The following is a 19,034-nucleotide window of genomic DNA, read 5'->3' as shown; positions in this document are numbered from 1 at the left end:
TTAGAATTTCAGGGTCTGTATCACAGGCAGATTTGTTCCTCCTACTATTCCTGGGACTATCTCACTTAGCTTTAGCTCCCTAGAAGTTAGAAATGTGATCTAAGGCATCAGGTTGAGCTCCCTTTACATTTGGAAGAGAGTGGAAGATGAGGGTTAGATGGAGAGGAGTTTCTTTCTTCAAAGATCCATGTATCACTCTAATGCACAGAAATAACATCAACATCAAGCTCAGTACCTGCAGTAGAGGATCCCATGTATTAACATTTTTGAAAATATTTCTTAGGTAAGAGTACTGATTAATTTTTTCATAAATATGAAAACAAAAAATGACATTTACTTTAAAGGTAGCAGAGAATTATTGATTCAATGAAATTTGCTTCCTGGAAGCTATGCTATGGTCTGTTGAAGACAGAGAAGTGACAGGAGACAACCAATATATCTACACCATGGGCAAATACTGCCTGACCAACATATCAGTCTTCAATGATAGTGCAACTGCGTCAGTAGACAAGGGAAGAGCCATGAATATCACCCATCTGGACTTCAGTAAGGCCTTTGCCATGGTCCCCCACAACACTTCAGACTGGAAAGATATGGACTTGATGGTTTGACTGTTCAATGGTCAAGGAACTGGTTATGAGATATATATCTTATACCCAGAGAGTGGTTAATGCCTCAGTGTCTGGATGGAGATCAGTGACGAGCATCCCTCAGGGGTCAGTACTGGGACCAGTGCTCTTCAACATCTTCATCAGTAACATCAACAGTGGGACTGAGTGCATCCTCAGCAGTTTTGAGGATGACACTAAACAGTGTGGAGCACTGTCACACCCATGGGACAGGGTGCCATTCAGAGACACCTAGACAGGCTCAAGCAGTGAGACCAGGTGAGCCTCATAAAATTCAACAAAGCCATTCAACAAAATGGGCTTTCAGTATCTAAAGGGGCTGTAAGAAAGAAGAGGATTGACTCTTTAGTAGGGTCTGTTGTGACCGCATAAGGGAAAATGGTTTCAAGCTAAAAGAGGGGAGATTTAGACTAGATATAAGGAAGAAGTTTTTTTGCATTATGGGTAATGAAGCACTGGCAGATTGCCCAGAGATGTAGTGAATGTCTCCATCCTTGGAGACATTGAAGGTCAGGCTGAACAAGACTCTGAGCTACTTGATCTACCTATAGATGTTCCTGTTCAATGCAGGAAAGTTGGACTAGGTAGCCTTTAAAGATCTCTTCCTATTCAAATGATTCAATCATTCAATGATTATGTTTTCAAAACTACTATGGAACAACATCTATTTTTCTAGAGCTAGAAATATTAGAAAAATAAGAGGAGAAAAAGTTTAAAAACTCTTACTCAGGGTTCCTCAATATTTTTCTAAATCTACAGACCATTTTCTGTTAGGACAATGCAGGCCAAGTGGGGACGATTCAGAAGGAATGTGGCATATTCTGTGCTCAGTACATCAGTGACAATTGTTTTTTTTTTTTAAAAAAGCATGATTCCCACATGCCAGTCTTTGCTTTAAATCTTTATTATTTTTTCCTTACTGAGGCAAAATATTCAATTAAAAAATATAGTGCTGAGAGTTCTCCCTGGCTTATGCAAGGTTTAGGTTTCAGATTGGAGCAGAATGCACAGACTTCTCCACAGCACCACCAAAGGCAGAAGGAAATAAAGAAACCTGGTGAGGGCTATCAGCCATATGAATCTCACTGGGTTATATTCCTTAGTATAGAAATCTTAGATCTTCTTAACAAGTGCTAAAGAAAGAGCTAGTTATGAAATGCTATCTTTACACTATTCAAATTTCACTGGAAAGTCTCTACCTGTTAAAAGATCAAAGGTTTGCATTTCTTTTCCCTCACTGCATATTATTTTATTGGGCATATTAACTATGTATGTGTTGTTATTTTGTTTTTATCCCATTATTTTATCTTCTCAACTTTTCTCTACTTGTGAGTGAAACTTATTTCTTGTCAGCCATCTTCTTTCTGGGCAATCATTTGGAAAAATAACAGCTTGGATCACTTTCAATGGGGGTACACTGAACCCCAGGGGACACAATTCACAAAAACAACCAAGAAAGTCACTTCTCAGTATGACCATTATTCAGTGTCTTCAAGGTACAGATAAAGAGACTCCAGTCCCCACTCTCTGGCAGCTTCCCACCCAGAGGATGATTTAGGCATGGGAATTCATTGGAGGAGATCTGGACCCCAGGCACTGTGTCCGCCTTCAGTCATGTGGGTTTTCCCTTAATTTCAGTGGGCACAATTTCGTGTTTGGTGTGGCAGAAATGGGAGGTGAGAAAAAAAGAGAATATCTGAATCCTCTACTTGTGCTGCATTGTACAGTGAGCTGTAAAATAACAGCATCAACACATTTCAAGGCATTTGACAACACAAAAGGGCAAACTGTGTAATGAAGGTGTGTTATAGATCTTTGTTATTTCACACAGAGCCAACATCATTTTTTCTGATTAATCTCTTTGAAGTCAAATAATTTGCCAGAGGAACAAGGGCTTCATTCATTATATTTAAAAGCATATGTTTTAAAAATATCTTTGTTAGATTTTTCTGACCTTTGTGTTTTGGCTGGTTCGTATGTTTTGTCAAATGTCTACCAGCAAGGGAAAGAGAAAATTACATCCTGGCTCTCTCATGATAAATCTTCTAATGACATTGTCTAAAAGTTCTGCATTTAGACTAGCCAAGCACTAGGAATAGAAAAGGAATAATAAATAAATGAACAAATATAAATAATTAAACAAACAAACAAACAAAAATAACCTGATATAGAGTTCAAATCAAAATACATAAATACATCTGCCAGAAAGGCAACTGTGCTACTATGTTAAATCCAAATATCTAAAACTTAACATTTTTAAATAGTCAAAATTAAATTTTAAGACAACACTTCTGTGCTACCAACTGCTGCCAAATAATTTGATTTCCAAGTTAAATGTTTCAGGAGTAATCACGTCGAGGAAAAGTTGTAGCAGCAGCCAACAGAAGGATGAAAGTTACAAAGTAGTGAGTGCCCAACAAAAATGAGGATTTAAAAATTAACTGCAAGTTTATTTATATAAAAATAATGTGAATGTTTTTCAGCTGTTTAATGTGTAGCTACACTGGAACACCTAGAATAGGAGCTATGAAATTCATTTATATATTACCTTTTTAAAAATTTTGTTTTAGTACAGCTCTATTTTTTTGGCCTTAAAAATAGGAGTGTATTTCAGCATTTAAATATTAACAACTTTCTTTAAATATTAAGTATTATTGTTCCTCCTATGATTTTAAAATTATTGTAAAAGCTTATTTAGAATAAATAAATAAATAGACTCTGTCTGGGTTTATGACTAGTTTAAAATTTTGACAGAAATCAAAGTTTTAATATTTATGTTATATATTTAATTCTTAATGCCTAAAATTCCTTTTAGGATTGTTAAGCTTGTTTAAGAGAAGGATTAGTGTGGAGTATTTGAATTTAAAATATCAAAATTTCATGTTAGCAAGGCAGTGGTAGACCATGCATTTAAACTCAATAAGAGGAGAAAGATTTCAAACAGTTGCTTGAAATGTCAGCACCTCACTCAAAATGCCAACTAGTCATGTATGTCTTACATACACTTAAAAATCATCAATTATTTTTTATTCAAAAGAAAATTTACATTAGCCCCAAAATTTAAAGATTATAAGGGATTATTGTTCTGCCCTGGTAAATCGATTCTGCTAAGGAACCACAACCACTGATGTTTTCCTTCAGGCATTCTGAGAGACAGTGTATCATTTAGGGAAGAGATTTTAACCTTAGACATGGAATAGAAAATGACTGTCCCTATGTCCAATAAGCCTCACCATTGAAATGTGCTTATTTCTACCATCATGGTGATTTGTGTCAAAAGACTTTTGATTCTATATATATGAAAGTTAAAACAGTGCCCCAGCAAGACAGGAGAAATGTCTGCTGTCAATGAAGCTATATTCGCAACATAATGAAAAGTCTCAGGACACTCCATAATCAGCTGAGCTACTCAGCCCATGGAGATGCTCCAGCATTACTGGGTTGAGTTCATCCTTGTGTTCCCTCTGCTCGGAGGGCTGGATACTGCACTGGCTTTGAATGCTTCTGAAATACCTGTTTCAAAGAGCCAGATAATTGATAATTCTGGGCAGAAAAATAATTCAGGAATCATCACAATAAATTTTCAGCTGAAGCTAATCACTAAGCACACTTGAGTCTTCTTTATCCAACTTGTCCCAGTATCGCCTTTTCACTGTGGAATTTTTACACATCTATTTTCTCTTTTATAATTGGTATTATCTACCTGCCAGCTTTTAATACTAGGAATCACTCAAGCTCCAAGTGTTATAATAATTCTGAATATTTTTAGCAATTTTTAAAAGAAGTACAGAGATAGAGATTTATAGCCGGGTTAATAGAGTTCAGATTTGGTTATATACATATACTGTATTTCAAATGAAGTCCAGAAGTAATAAGAAAAATAATTAAAAGAAATTATACTAAAGCTAATTGTATAAAATTAATAAGGGTCTGGATTTATCAGTACTAGCTTAATGTATTTGGTCGACTCCCCGATTGACCTGAGTTCACAAATATCTGTAGAACTTAATTCAAAAATACTGGCTACTGATTCAAACCACAAAGCTTGTTCATGTTGTATCAGAGAAGAAAAAGGAATACAGCAGCAAACCTCCTCAAAGACACTGCAAGCTGCAGAAGGAGGCTACACATAGAGGCTGGCTGAAAGCCAGACGTACTATGAGCTCTTTACAGCAGTGATGTCCATTTCAGCATTAAGGCCATAAGAGCTCTGGAATTGTTGCATGAGAAGCACAAGCACCCTGCAGTCTTATTGCACTGTGAGGAGTCTGACAAGCTCAATGAAGGCACGTATGGAAGGTCTGTGGGAGGGTGAAGCCTCAGGAGTGACCCCTTTCAATCCCCCTCCTCTCGCAGGGATGCAGCATCTGGTGTGAATGCAGCGCTGCTGTAAGCCAGGCTCATCCTTATTATGGGCCTGAACTCCAACATAGAGGCAGGTACAAAAAGATTTTATATTCATCTGTGCCTTCTTGTTTTCCCGCATTTGTCAAGCAGATAAAAACTTAATCTCAAAACGTTTGCGATTAGCCTGCACACAGTGAGTTCTCTACCTGTGTAGCTTAGATATTTAAAGCACGTAAAGTCAGTCTGTATAGAAATAATTCATAAAGAGATAATGGGTTGGAATATTTTTGCCTGGTTTCTAAGGAAATGAATCTGATACAGCCTCTCTTCCTATTAATTCTCTCACAGTCCTCATAACTTCTGAAGCTGTCAGCCAGTATCATCAACACTTGACACATACGGATGTCTTGGATTTAAGAAAACAAAGGAAAAGCCTTCCAGCTCCCACCATGGCACACCTAGCCACTGGAATCCTGCCTCAGTTACAGGTAGCAGGAAGGGCAGCTTAGAGAGAGCACAAGCCCCTTTCCACAGAATCCACTATTTCAGCAGCATTAGGGAGCTCGTTTTCCTGTATCTTGTAGCAATTAATAAATAACATCTCACTTGGTTAAAACCAGCAAGAGGGCAGAAGAGTGACACTCCAACCAGAGCCCCCTTTATTTTGCTTCTGTGCGATGAAATGTGATCAAACCTCCCTAACAAGCAGTGAGCCAGGCAGCACGTGTGTGCTGGATGCCGGCGAGCACGTGTGTGTTGAAATAGGTCAGAGCTAGCAGGGCAGTGAAAGGCAGCTGAGAGAGAGCTGCTGGTGGACAAAGCCACAGGAATGCCCTGTGTCTGTTTATCTGTGCTTCCCACATTCCTCTTTAAAAATACATATTGTTCCTTCTAATTAGCAGGCATTCATTCCATTAGAAGAAACTGATGATAAACTCAGATTTTTATTTTTTTTTAAGCAATTTGGTTTATTTGTTGCACAAGCTGACAGCTTCTTTGATTACACTGACAGAAAGGGGCAACAGCCTCCCTTCTCACAGCACTAAGCTTCTGTATAGACATAAAAGGAAGGAGATGCTTCTTAAATTCCTGACAGGAAAACTTTTCACATCAACATCTGTTTGGGTATTGAATTTTCAGCTGTGTCAGTCACAGTTCTGCAGCTGCAACCTTTCCCTGTACTGGTCATCATCTGAATTATTTTGCCTGTGGTTGAGCAAATTCAGTTGTTGAAACGTGTTAAAGTCTTAATAATTTCACACTGCACTGTTCGGACTCACCTCAAATGTTGTGACTCAATGATCCTTGTGGGTACATTCCAGCGTGGGATATTCTATGATTCTATATTTATGTGAGTTCTCATGAGTGAAGAACAGTTTTCTTCAAACCTTGTTTTGTGCTCCAAAACAAGTCACAAGAGGACACTTACCTTGTCCAAGAAAACATAATGCTAAGGTTCAGTGTATTTACTTTGCTTTGCAACAGAGCTGAGCTGAACATCCAGAATAACTGAAAAGTATATTTTTAAATAGGTGGAGACAGACCCTTCAAAAGCCAATCCAGTTTGCAGCAAGTAATTCCCTTCCCTTTACATTAAAAAAAAAAAAAAGAGAGAGAACAAAAGCCAGAACTAAATGCAGTGTTTATTTTGGAATCATAGAATATATGGAGTTGGAAGGAAACCATAAGGATCATCAAGTCCCGACTCCAAACAGGACCATCCAAAATTCAAACCCAATGTCTGAGAGCATTGTTGAAATACTCCTCGATCTCCAGCAGCATGGGACCATGGCCATGGCCCTGGGCAGCCTGTTCCATGCCCACCACCCGCTGGTGAAGAACCATTTCATAACACTCAGCATGACTCTCCCCAATGCAGCTCCATGCTATTCCCCCGGGTCTCTTGTTGGCCACCAGGGAGAGGAGATCAGTGCCTGACCCTCCACTCCTCTTGATTCGGTCCTTCCTGCCTAAGGCCTTCTGAAATATCATGTCAAGCAGTTCATAGGGATGATTCAACCACAGATAAGGTACCTTCTAACCCATAGTTCTTAATGCCAAGAAAATTAAAACCAAAATGATGTGAAGAATGAAGGTGGCATTCTAAGGAAGAAAAATAGTATGGCTGGAATCCCTTTTCAGTGGTTGCATTATGATCTCAGCTTCTTTTGGAGCAAAAGAAATCTTGATGAGTGTAAGTGAAATGGTAAAAAACAGGCATACACATATACCAGAGAACATTCCCACAAGGTGCTGTGGTGTGGATATTTTAACTTCTCTGATTAGTGATTTCCTACGTCTTTTTTTTCCATATGTATTGAGTTATTGGGATATTATGAGAATATGAGAATATATCATTATGAGAATAAATGACTTATTCTCACAGAATAAATGCGAAGGCATCAAGTTTCAGAGGGACGTCTGCCTTGACTTCCATTTTTTTTGTCCAGGCTAAAAAGGAGATTTATGATCTGAGCTGCAAAAATTGGAGTCACCAGCCAGAGTGACCCATGGCCTTGCCCATACGAGCTGATGTACATGGACAGTAATACTCCTGAATATATAAACATAAATCAAGCCTGGGTCACAGATGTGCACCTCATCTCTCTTCGCAGCTGACCTATGCCACTCTTTCCCTATAGTCATATGATTCCTGTCTTCCTCCTCAGTTTTCCTTTCTTGGCTCCTGCCAGGTCCAAGACAGACAGCGGAAGGGGCTACGCCACCCATAGATTTATTATGTTTTGTGCTGATACCTCACCAGACTCAGTCCAGAGGCAGAAATAGCTCAGATCTCACCCAGGAGCAATGCTTCTGTCTTAGAACAGTCGAAAAATACTGATTGCATACGTACGGTTTTGTGAATTTTGGGGTTCTTGTCAAGTTATTTGTTAAATGGTAATCATTTGTGTAAATAAGAGTAGAGGATTTGTGAGTTGCTGTACCTGCCATTTAAAAATGTCAGCTAAGATTCAGTATTTGAACTCCCTCTTTAAGGATACAGCCGAGTCCCACAGTGTTTTTGATGAACACACAGCATAATTGATAAGAACACTCTTCTGTTTCCTGCCAAGAACATTTTTTCTTTAAATGATATGCACCAATTACTAAGACAAGAGTCTCAGTGACTGAATCTATGGATCTGAATTGCATTTAGTCAGTGTGGTGTTTTTGTCTACAGCATATTCAAAGCTATTCAGAACTGTGCACTGGCCAGGTCAGAGTGATGCAGTAATTCTATGCTATTTGTCACCACTGTTTTGAGAATGGGTACTGTGTGCTAGATGCCCAAAGCGCATTTTCCTAGGGGCAGTTTGAGCTGATTATGCACTCTGAGGCCAAAAATAGAATGAAGTTTAACTTAATGATTATTTCCACTGCTATTTCTTTCTTTACCTGTGCTACCAGAGTACAAAAGAGTCCTGACCAGAGGTGGGTATCTTAAAGCTTCAGAGATGCCTGCAAGTAATTCCCTGGGCAGTGGAAATTTCTCTCCACCTGGACTGAAGCAGTTACACTAGAGCATCATGAGGACTGAATCTCATCTTCAAACTTTGAAAGAGATTTCTAGGGCTTAGGGAGAATTAGCATTTGTAAATAAAATGAGGAATATCCATTAGTACATGATTTTTATCAGGCCATGGAATATTCTAGCTGTCGCACAATAGAAATACATGCAAAAAAAAACACAATTACTTTTTGACACATGTGACAGTTACATATGTAAATAGTTGGATAGTTATGTATCAGCTGTAAATAAATGTCAACCATCCATCAAATAAGCATACAAGCATACTGTCACTGAAAAAATACACACTACATTAGTGCCATCTCTGATGAAATAATGTTTTTCCATCTGTCACAAATTTTCTCATAATAAATAGCAACTATTTATGCAAGATTAATTTTAAATTATGATTTAACACAAGGCTTTTTACACTGTAATTTGTTAGTAAAAACACTCTTTCAATGAAATATTATTGACTATTTATTTCAATGCATAGGCTTTAATAATATCTGCTTCCTCTTTCAGTAAAAGTGAGGCAGCACATGCTTTAACTTGCATGACAGCAGCCAACATGGCACCAAATAAGCTCCATCTTTGTGCTCCTGGGCAGATGATATGGTACGCTCAGAATTTCAGTCACCATGACATCCCTTGAAGGTGCAGTGAAGGGAGAAGGGTGGCAAAGAGTCTCCCTGGTCAGTATGGGTAGGACATAAAATGGGAAGCTAGGCTGTCAGGGTATGGAAAGTCACCAGTTCCTTTTTATTGCTCTGTTGAAGCGTGGATTACCCTCTCCTGCCTTTATAGCAGTATCTTATTATGTAAAAAAACAACAACAACAACAAAAAAAAACCACAATTGCCAATTCTCTGTCTTTGAGAAATAAATATGAGTTAAGTATTAATTCAATAACAAATGTTTATTTGTTTTATTTCTATTCCAACAGAACATATTTCTTATAGTTAAGCTCAATTCTCTGCAGAATACTCAATCCTACTGCTGTAGGATTGGGACATCTTACACCAGCAATGGACTTGATCACTCATCTTTTAGATTTTGATGATGAAATTCATTAATTTCCAAGAATGTTTTTGTATTTCTGATTATACTCTGAGCTGGTCAGCAACAGTATGATCAAAAGCCAAAATTCAAAAATCTCAAAATGTCTAGAACTAAAAATCCCAAGACAGTACTTGAATATATACAATAAACAGAAGAAAACACAATGCTCATTTTTTACCATGACTTTCATGGTAAAACTTTCATATTCTAAAAATTTCTTTGGCACATTATTTTAGAATGACTTCCATGTGCACAGACTGTGTAACAAACAGACTAGGGGAGTAGCTGCTCTTAAAATCACTACAGAAGCAGAGAAAACTGAGGTTTAAGATTGGAATATATACTAAATGATATAGAGTCACGCTTGAATATCTTCTGGAGATCAAGGTAGAAAATTATAGCTTTTTTTTTTTTTTTTTTTTTTTCCACAGAGTTCTGGTTGCTAAGATGGTCAGAAAAATAATCTTTATGCTTATATTATAAATACTTCTACAGCTAAGTGTAATGCTTTTTAACTACTGTCCACTGAATTTACTCTTTAAGTTTGCCTAATAAGCTTCTGGCTCTATCAGGCGGGCTATAAATTACTATACTCTATTCTTGGAATATCATTACACATCCTGTAAAAATTAAATGTATTGAGAAATCTGAAAAGCCCAGAGATAAGTCTAGATTACATATATTAAGATATTTTAAGATGTTTAAAAAAGGTGCCTGTTCTAGAATTTGTAACAGCCTTGTGAAGAAACCCACAAATTAACATGGAGAACCTGCTGAAGGCTTACAGGTGTTGGCTAAGGCTTCTGATAAGTTCTGAATTTAAGTGACAAGCTGAAAGGAAAATTAGAAAAAGGCACGTTTCAGCTGAAGGGCATGCTTTTTCAGACTTATCAACAAAACTACTAAAGCTAGTGAAAGAGTTCTGTCTAACTGCTGCAGAACAGTTTAGTTTAATTACACATAGAAACAGGTTCTATAAAATCTGACGGATCAAATCTTTAACAGAGAGTTCACCTTTTTTTGCTCATGTTTACTAAAGGTCATTATTTTTTACTTTTCTTGCTTCTGGGTGGCGCACTTTGAAACATTACTAGACAGTAACTATTATACAGACCTTTTTTCTTACACTAGTCATTCAGTATGGGCTACTCTCAGGGATAGGATCTTAGACTAGACCTCAAGAATGACATTTTATAGCTTTTCCTACATATTCGTATTTCATCCTGTGCTGCAGCATCCAAGGGAGGGCTATGAAAGTTGCAGAGTTTAAGTAGAATTTGGACAGCATCCTCTGAAATATGGTTTGGATTTTTGAATTTTATTTGGAGCCAGGAGTTGGACTCAGTGATCCTTGTGAGTCCCTTCCAATTTAGGATATTTTATGATTCTTTGAGTTTATCAAGACCTCATCCAGAAGATATATTGAGGAAAGAGAATCAGTCTGAACTTGGTTTCCTGTGCAGCACGAACTGCAACCTTCGTGCTTCCATTGGACTGTGTGTGCTCCAACCCCTGTGTACCTCACAGTGCTTTTGAAAGGAGACCAGGTTGCTGGGGAAGACCACATGCATGGGCAGTCCTGACTTTGGCAGCTCCAGGGATGTAGCCTGAGACCACAGCCAAGACTGGGAGCTGATATTACTCCTGTGTTTCACAGTACAAATGTTTCCCAGCACTACTGTCAGTGATATTAAACAGTATATTGGTGTAGATAATACTTAAAAGCTTAGCCCTTAAACTAGAGGAATCGTGAAAATATCAGAATGCATTTTGTATGGGACCCTGGGGCTGCAAGAGAGTGAGTAACATATTCTTCATCCATATTTGCCATTACCTTTGCTGTTGTAATGCCTAAAATCTTCAAGATTAAGTTCAGAGATGTGTTACGGCCCATTTATGCCATACAAGAGAAAAGAATGCCAGCTAAGTGAACAAGTGAACATCTCCTGGAGAGAGAAACAAGCTGGCATGTTGAATAAAACACTTCTGTTGATACAGCTCTAGTGACATTTGCACAGCACACACAGTGACATGCGATGCTGATGACTCGTTTTCCAGCCCTCCTTGAACTCGAGCAGAAGCTGTTACTCCCCACATTAGGTTCATATGCTTGGTTCTATTTTATATTAAGGTCAGTGTTTTCTATTTGTCCTTAGCAAATGTCTTTCTGATTGTTTGTTTGTTTGTTTGTTTACTATTGTACATTCTCTCATTTATGTAATCTGAATTCTTACTCTGATCTTAAAAAGTTTATGAACCTTTTTGGCTGATGCCATACACACACTGTGCCCATGCTATATAAGTAACTACTTGAAGTAGTGACTGGGACTAGTGATAGGACAGACTCTTCCAGAAGGTCCCAGGACTTCCCAGAAAAAGGAGGGATTTGTAGCTGTACAGTGACAATTAGCATCACAGATTCAAGGAGGATGAAAGCAGTGGTTCAACAGCAGCTATAAAAGAAAACAGCTGAAGCAGCAACAAGCCACAGAAGGCTTTAATGATAAATAGATTTTATTTAACAGTGGGAAGCATATGTGAAAGAGGGACTGTTAGGGAGACTGGATGATTTGAGGGTAGCATACAGAGAAAATTATCATTGTAGCAGCCAAGTGAAGCAAGTTCAGAAAAGAATGTACAGTAATCAAGCCAAGAGTTTCATGAGATGTTGAAATGTTTGAGCAAAATCTAGATGCTTGAGATAGTGGACAAGGAAAATCTGTAAGATTTACTTACTGAGTAGATTTGAAGTAATACTTTAGCTGTAGCAGCTGGTTTTCTGTAAGTACTTTTTCACAAGTACTTTATAAATACACCCAGCCTAATTCCAGATGAGTGTTTGGTCATCAAAGTACCAGTCAGACAGAGCAACTTGCATGGTACATAACTTAGCTGTGAGTCTTTTCCCTATTTGGAGAGCTGTTCAGCTACCTGAACAAGTTTAGCTACCTAAATGAGTTTACTGTGCACCATTTTTTAGTACAGAGGGTAAACCTGCACAACCAAGCATTTGCTCGACTAATAATTACTTGCTTTGAAATGCAGACAAATGAAATTAGTTTTAAATATATAGAATTCCTGCTGATGGCACTGAAGTAACAGGAAAAAAGAAAAACTTAAAAATTTAGTATTACTTTAAGAAGCAAGGAAATGTCATTTTTGTCTTTGTATGCTAAATACAAAAACTTCTCTTACAGGATTAATTCTGCAGTGATATATAGGATGACTGGTCCAGAGAGCCAAGATAGTTGTATTCTTCCTGTCTACTTCCATCTGAATCACTTCTAACCCCTGGCCTCTCTTAAAAGAAGAAATGCAATTGCTACTTTAACAGGTGAATTTCATAAAAGGGCTTTGAAATCCTGGAAGTGCTACAAAAGGTGTTTATGCATGTGTATGTACAGGAATATAAAGATCAGATGCTGTCACTTTTAACTATTTCATGTTTTTTTTTCTAGTATAGGTGATTGAGATTCTGACAAGTGGTGGAGTTTTGGAGCTCACGCTTACAGATAAGGACTGGAGATGTGAAAGCTGAGAGCATCCTTGTCTGTGGGACCACAGAGTCCAGATCATGAGAGGGGAACCAAAGAAATAACAGCACCACAGCCATGGACTTCAAGAGAGCTGACTGGCTTGTTTGCAGATCTGCTTGGAGGAATCATGTGGTTTATGGCCTCAGGGAGAAGAGGAATACAAGAGTTGGTTTATATTCAAGGATCCCCTCCTCCACGCCAAAGAGTGGTTAATTCACATGTACAGAAAGTGGTGCAGAGGTAGCTGGTTAAACTCCAACATCAACAGGAAATATATAAGAAGCGGAAACAGGTAGGGGCAACCCAGGAAGAATATAGGAATACTGTACAAGCATGTTTTGGATGAATTGAAAATGATGTTAAATTTCCTCAACTACTTAATAACAAACTTATTTTTAATTACCTGAGCTGTCACAGATATAAAGCAAGGTTTCAGCAGATTCTGTTCTTGCTTACTATGGATTAAATCTAATCTGACTTCACTGAATGCTTTCATTTATGATGCTGTAACACAATATGAACTGTGGCCTCTGAGTTACTAAAATCAAGTGGTTCATCAGAAAAAATGTTGCCAAGCATTTCATGGGAAACATTTCAAAATCAATATTCTTTGTATCATAACAGCTAGTTGAAAAATCAAATCCATGGCTCACACACACAGAACAGCCCTGAATAAACTAACATGTAACTTTAAATGGCAGAAAATTTGTAATAGAAAGGAGCTGCAGAAACAGAACAATTACTGGTAAATTTAAATATTTATAGAATTCTATAGTTACCATTTGTCTACAAACTCATTCAGTACTATTTGAACTCAAAGATCTGAATCTTCTCTAGTTTGATTTAAAATGTATTTTGTTAAAATTATCAGATCAAGTTCTATTTATTTAGCATTAATCTACTACTATTGCTGTACAGCACAAATCTAATGACAGCTGTTGAGAAATCAGGTAATGTGTAAGTCATGGTGCACTCACAAGACATGTAAATAGTAAGGGCTAGCAACTTAGGGTATGACTGTAAGGTTTAGCCTTGCTGGCATAGTGACTAAGCTGAAAGATGCTTATTAATGCTCCATATACTCTCTATTGCATACACAGCATATGATAACTGTATTTGTGCTTAAAATGATATAGATTATGGCAGATCTGAGAGTCGGGCAACGCAGCTAGCTAACAGCAAGTGGGTCATGGCATGTTTATGCCTCACTCTTTGGAGATTCCCATCTGCCTAGCTGTCTCCCCAGGAGCAGAAGAGCCAGGAGAGAAATTGGAAAAGGTGGAGAGAGCTCCAACCTTTGCTCCCATGAGCCTGCTATTACAGAAAAAAAGGAGAGGAGGAAATCATAGAGGAAAATATCTTAACTCCTTCAGAACAGCACTCTACAGAGGAGGATGATACTCTCTAGCAGCTGGCAGGAGGAGCAGCCTACACAGCAGTTGATGTGAGGGTGAAGGACAGGGTGAGAGGCACAAATTAAGCAGAGGCATGGGGGAAGACATAGCTGTACGCTTGCAAGGTGGGTAAATGCAGTGACGGATCTTCTCAGACACATTTTTGGGGCTACTGAAATATTGGGTTACTTATAGAATTATATAGTCACAGAATAATCTGTTAGAAGGGATGCATAAAGATACTAGTATCACCAAGGTTGGTAAAGACCTACAAGATCATCCTGTCCAACCATCCACCTACCACCAATAGTCCTCTCTAAACTGTGTCCCTCAACACAACATCTAACAGTTTTTTTAACACCTCCAAGAACAGTGACTCAGCTACATCCCTGGGCAGCCCTTTCCAGCACCTGACCTCAATTTTGGAGATTTTTTTCCTCATGTCCAACCTGAATTTCCCCTGGTGCAACTAGAGGCCTCTAGTTCTATCTAAGTTACACAGGAGAGGACCAGCCCGAGCTCACCACAGCATCCCTGCAGGTAGTCGTAGAGGACAATAAGGTTTCCTCTGAGCCTTCTCTTCCCCATTCTGTACAATCCCAGCTCCCTCAGCTGCTCCTTATCATGTTTGTGTTCCAGACCTCTCACCAGCTTCATTTCCCGTCTCTGAACATATTCCAGAGCCTCAGCATCTTCCTTGCAGTGAGGAGCCCAAAACTGAACACACTACTCAAGATATGACCGGAGCTGAGTACAGAGGGATGATCACCTCCCTGCTCCTGCTGCACTATTGCTGGTACAAGGCAGGAGGCCATTGGCCATCTTGGCCACCTGAGCACACTGCTGGCTCACATTCAGCTGAGCAACCAATAGCTTCGGTTCCATTTCTTCTACACACTCTTCCAGTCACTCTGCCCCAAGCCTGTATTGTCAGGGTTGTTGTGGCCAAAGTGCACAACCTGGCACTTGGTCTTGTTGAACTTCATCCCATTGGACTCAGCCCATCTATCCTGCCTGTCAAGATCCCTCTGCAGGACCTTCCCACTCCAACACAAATCAACACTTTCTCCCGACTTATTGACAGAAGTCCAGCTCCTGTTATTTCACTAGAACACCTAAAAATCAGTCCCTACCACTGAGACTGTTTTCCAAACACTTCCTGAAATCTGGCAGCTCAGGGCTGAGAGAGCTGCCTTGGGGAGTGATTTTTACTGATGTTTTATCTTACATTAGAACTATTATTTATCGCTTAGCCATGATGATAGCCATATAGCCAATACTGGCAGTTCCAGGCATGTATTTGAAGAAGTGAAACAGGGGTTTAATGTTCAGGTACCCCAGTAACAATCCTATAGGTTGAATTACATCCTTAGTTAATGAAATTATGTGTCTGTCAACAAGGAGAAAAATCTATCTCTGCATCCAGTGTACATAGGGACACCGCTTTCTATTGGCAGATGAGGCAGCTTGAAGCACAGCCCTTCAGCAGCAAGCCACAAATCCTTAGCACACCCTCTACTACAGCTCCTAAAGGATCCCTAAACGCCTTGGACCCTGGAATATGATGGATGCTGTTATGTATCTGTTGCCACGGGATATTAGAATTTATATCACTCTTAGTGTAATAGAGGCTTGAGAGATTTCAAGCAAATGATTCTGAAAACTCAGGAGACAGACAAGGTGTTTTGTTATCTGCTGTCTGAAACCTTGAGCTGATTAAGAGCACTTAAGAGTCTTTTTTCTGATGCTTCTGTAGGTGGCATGTGGTATAAAATGAAATTAGCCTCAATCAACTGTCTTCATAGTATATCTTGAGACATTTTACATTGTTCCAAAATTGCATGAATACACATTGCATATATGATAAATAAATTTGTTGTGCAACACAGAACTTGAATATTTCACAAAGTACACATAAGTTGATGTTTTATTTAGATTCTGCTTGTCACACACAGCAAAAATGCATTTGTTTTATTCAGACAGATTCTCTGCTAACCAGGTACAGCAGCCCAAACTGGTGATTTGATTTTATTTTTAAAGAAAGTCCATTGCTCCCTCTGTCCCTGTTGAAGTATATACAGAGATATGCATATGTCTGTGTGGAAGAAATTGTAACCATGTTTTGCAGTGATCGCGAGCTTTAAAACCCTGCCATCTATATTTCGCTTCTGTGATGTCACTTCAGGGACATTTTATGCTTTCAGTAAACATTGCCTTGAGCTTTTTGAAAATATACTGCTTCTTTAAACCAAGACAGAACAGATGGAAACTTCATTGCTTAAACAAATGGCTACAATTTTCTGCAGGGCACAAAACAGTATCATGAACTTGACTGAGAGCTTAGGAAGCTTCCAGAAGGTTTTAATCTTTCTTTGCTGGCAAGAGGATTGAATTAAAAACTTTTGTTCATGAAACAGTTACAGAAATCCCTTTGTCCCTTCTCTCCCCCTCCTTTTTTTTTTTTCCTTTTATTTTTCCTGCTTTGAAGCAAAGCACTGACATTCCTGATTCCAATGACCTTTTGGATTAAATTGTTATGAGAGATTTTTTGCATGACAATACATTTTCTTGCTAGCTGCTGAAATTTCAGTGCAGGCACAACAACCCAGACTATTTCAACAAACCTCATATTACTCAGAAAGTTACCAGCACTTGTGTTTGGTCTGAAGAAAAGGTGCTGTGAGAGATGCTATGATACGGTCTGCAAAGCAAACATTGCATTTTTGTAGCAATTTGCTTCCTTGAAAGGATGAATAGAGCTAATTCTTGGCTATCTTAAACCAGGCAGAAGGAGGACTATCATTTTCCCATAATGTACATTAATGTAAATTGCAATGCATCTTCAAGTCATGGTCTTTATTGATCTCAGCTCAGAACATGGTTATAACTTTGTGGAAAAGAGTGGAAATAATCCTAGTACTTTTGCAGCTGTTTTAATTTAACTGCATTGATAAAACACATCTATAATAAGGTCTCTTGGAGGAGTTCCCAACCATAACAATTATCTATAAGTTAATGGGAGTGATAAACTAGCTTGTTTAGCAAAGTATGTACAATAGAGCAAATAATAGAAGTCACATCTGGTGGAGGATATTTGCAATATGTATACTCAAAGGTGAGCTATTATCAGAATCACAGAATCACAGACTTGTAGGGGTTGGAAGGGATCTCTAGCGATCGTTGAGTCCAACCTCCCTGCCAAAGCAGCTCCCTAGCCCAGGTTCATAGGTTCATAGGTTCATAGGTACATTAGGTTGGAAAGGATTTACAAGATCATCTAGTCCAACCATCCTCCTAACACCATCCCTACCCACTAAACCACTAAATCAAATCCCTCAGCAAAGGTTGCACAGGTAGGCATCCAGGCAGGTCTGGAATGTCTCCAGAGAAGGAGACTCCACCACCTCTCTTGGCAGCCTATTCCAGTGCTCTGTCACTGCACTGTGAAGAGGCTCCCACACACAGTTGTGCAGAACTTCCTATGCTTCAGTTTGTGACCATTTCCCCTCATCCTATCACCACACACTCTGGGAAGAGTCTGGCCTCATCCCTTTGCCTCCTGCTCCTTAGGACATATTTGGACATGCTTGGGTGCCTACCAGTGCAACCTGGTCTATGAAGCCTGCTCTGGCAGGAAGGTTGGACTCAATGATCTCTAGAGGTCCCTTCCAACTCCTACAATTCTGTGATTCTGTGAATAGCAGAGGGATGCCATGGGTGTGTATGGTGGGGAGTAGAAGTAAATGGTCTCAATCAAGTCTAATTCCAAGGTTCTGTTGTAAATATCTCTAATGAGGCTGGAGGAGGGACTGAAGAAAAAGGGAAATGGTTATTTTTTGTTTAAAGGAAGCTGTCTTCTTTTGTGAAAGGCAATATAGAGGGAGAGATAAGTTAACTTGTTTGGAAACATAACCAGTGGCTAAGGGAGTCTGGTAGCATAACCCAACTGTGAATGAGAATTAGATGTCCCAGCATTCAGGAAATTAGGCAAAGTAGTCTGAGAAAGGTTGTGAATGTGAAGACAACTAGTGATAGGCTAGTGAAAGTGCTAGAAAGACAAATATCAAGTGTTGAGATTTTGGCTTGGATGAAAATAGTTTTCTTCATGGTAGCTGACATGATACAGTGTTGTTTTTTTGATTAAAACAGTATTGACAACACACTGATGTTACTACAGAGCAGTGCTTATGTACAGTCAGAGATGTTTCAGCTACTAATGCCCTGTGAGCAAGGAGATGGAGATGCACGAGTAGGGAACAGAACCAGGACCCAAACTAATCAGAGCCGTGTCCCATACCACATGACATTGTGCTCAGCATTAAATGCTGGGGTAAGAAGGAGAACAAGGGGGATTTCAGAGTGATGGTGTTTGTCTTCCCAAGCAACTATTATGTGTGACGAGCCTTGCTTTCCTGGGAATAGCTTAACAACTGCCTGCAGATGGGAAGCAGCAAATGAATTCTTTGTTTTTCTGTGCTTTGCACACAACTTACTGCTTTACCTAGTCAACTGTTTTTATTTCAACACAGAGGTTCTCACACTTTTACCTTTTTGGTTC

The sequence above is a fragment of the Cyrtonyx montezumae genome, unplaced genomic scaffold (assembly GCF_038088225.1).
Source record: "Cyrtonyx montezumae isolate F1298 unplaced genomic scaffold, pur_monq_1.0 scaffold_12, whole genome shotgun sequence".
Classification (NCBI taxonomy): Eukaryota; Metazoa; Chordata; class Aves; order Galliformes; family Odontophoridae; genus Cyrtonyx; species Cyrtonyx montezumae.
The sequence above is the reverse complement of the archived record's forward strand: the minus strand, read 5'-3'. Positions refer to the sequence as shown.